Here is a 2,399-nt window from a genome sequence, read left to right as displayed (position 1 = left end):
TTCAGAGGCTCTCTCTCTTTATTTTTGAAATATGTAAGGTGAAGGCTCATATTCTGTAGTAGTGAGGTTCATGCCTGTTAAACACACACATCATTCAGGGGCTCCTTTTGCATCTTGAGCCTTTCATGTCTGTACTGGGTATTTATTGCAAGACTTTTGTAGGAGTACCAGCTGTGTCCTGCATCTCGTGACAGAGATGCCTAACCCCTGGACTCTGTGTATTCACAGCTCTTAAACCTGCATTTGTAGTGGACTTTTGCAGATTACAAAGGATTATTATGGATTATTCCTAAGGGATCAAGAAAGGAAACTGAGCTCTGAAGAGGGGAGGGTTGTGGCAGTGGTTCAGCAGGGTAGCACACAACAGGTCACTGACAGATCCCAAATAAATTCCAGGGAGAGAGTGGCTGGTTTCCAGAGCTTCCTGATTTTCTCCAGAATCCCAGCAGTGATAGCTACATCTTGAGTGCAGGGCATATCGCCTTGTTTTCCAATACAAAGACTCCTCTGTAGGACAAAACATTAAGTATGAACTACCCAGCTGGCACAAGAGCTGAATTGAAAAGCAGAGCAAAACACCTGGATAACACTGTCTGTTGCAGATGACACAGAAAAGAGAGAAAAGCCTTTAAAAGGGAAGTTCTTGTAGTCTAAAGTTTAGCTCTTAAAGATGCTAAGGAGCATAAAAAATTATGTAATTCCACCTCGCTCCCAATTTTAATGCTGGGTTTTAATACAAACATCAGTGGAGTTAGATATGGAGGAAACTCAGCCAGGTTCTCTCAGTTTAGCTCAGAGACTCTGGGAGAAAATGTACAGTAATTTCATGATTATAAGCCGCACCATTTTGACTAAAATTTTGGTCCGAACCCAAAGTGCGGCTTATAATCGGGTGCGGCTTATATACGGACAAAGAAGGAAAAGTTGCTGTTTTAGTTTGGAGGACAGGTGTCTGCTGAGAAAGGCAGGAGCTTCTCTTTGAAATGGAGAATGTAAACTCCCTCCAAATTATTATAATTAACTCCTCTTACCCTTTTGCTTCACACACATCTCCTCCCTGTGGAGACTGAGAAACATCACCCCAGCAGGGCAGGGGAAGCATGAAATCACTCCCACATCTCTCTTTCTTTCACAGGACCTACAAGACACTGTGAAGCTTGAAAATGAATGTCAACCACACAAAAATCCCTGGCTTAAAATTTTGCAGGCATTTAAATTTTGCAGTATTAAAATTTTGCAGGGAGTATTATCTGATGAAGGTTGGCAATAGAGGAGGGGACCAAACTGGAGCCAGGTACCATCAGAATCTTCCTGGTGGCTAAAAGTTTTGACCCTGCCTGTCATTTCAGGTGCTATTTCACTTTCTCCTTGCTTTATACTGTCCATCAGCATTGTCTGACAGCATGATGTGGTTCATTAAAAAAGGGAGGGATCAGGTGCAAGATGAATTTTCCAAAAGATCTTCCAAACGACCATGTGTAGAGGCACAGAACAGCTTTCTGAAACAGAGTTAATAATTCCAGTTGTTAATAATGCTCCACTCACAGCTGATGCTGTTCCTAGCACCCACAACCAAGCTGTGCAGATCCCACTTGTTTGCAGGCAGGTTGGGAAGGAGAGAGAAGTGATTCTGAATAATATTTAATGTGACATTTGGCATTTAAGAATATTATGGCATTGTTTTAAAACACTTCATGATTTCTAAGCAATCCTGCCAGAGACTGCATGTATGAAAATGTGCTTATTTGTTTCTATAGATTGACTTTGCACGTGTGATCTCCTCAGCTTTTCAGAGCACTTTTTTTGAGCATTGAGACACACCACAGACTTCCCCAAATTAATTGTGCAAAGTGCACAATGTTTTGAAAACCAGTTCCTAAATAGATACTCGGTATAGAGCAAGAAAGGTAAGCGATTGGGAAAGCACATGAGTTGCTATTTACAGCAGCTGGATTTCAAAAAGTTTTAGCAAGTTACAAGCCCTCTTGAAAACAAGCAGGAAATATTCTACAATATTCCTTCAATTCAATTGTCATTATTAAGTTGGGGTTTTTTAATGACACGGCTTTTAGCAGCTCAGACCACCTGAAGTGGACCTCCTGCTCACTACCCTGGCCAGCAGGGCTGCAGAAACATGGCATGAAGGATGATCAGGGCTCAGGGAGCTTCAGGGATGTGCTTCAAAGGGCTTTTTTATTACTCTGCTCATCATCTTCAGAGGTCTGGGCATTGTGTCAGGCTCTCAGCAAGTGTGGAACGGTGGGGAAAAAAAAACAAGGACAAGGAAGAGGGAAGATTGTGTCTGTAATTGCTCACCTGTAATTATCTGCCATTGTGCGTTCTGTTCCTGCTTCTCATTAGCACAGAACCAGGAGAGTATTTAATTGCAACATGGCTCT

This window comes from Catharus ustulatus, chromosome 10, assembly GCF_009819885.2.
Source record: "Catharus ustulatus isolate bCatUst1 chromosome 10, bCatUst1.pri.v2, whole genome shotgun sequence".
Classification (NCBI taxonomy): domain Eukaryota; kingdom Metazoa; phylum Chordata; class Aves; order Passeriformes; family Turdidae; genus Catharus; species Catharus ustulatus.
Note: the sequence above shows the minus strand (reverse complement) of the source record.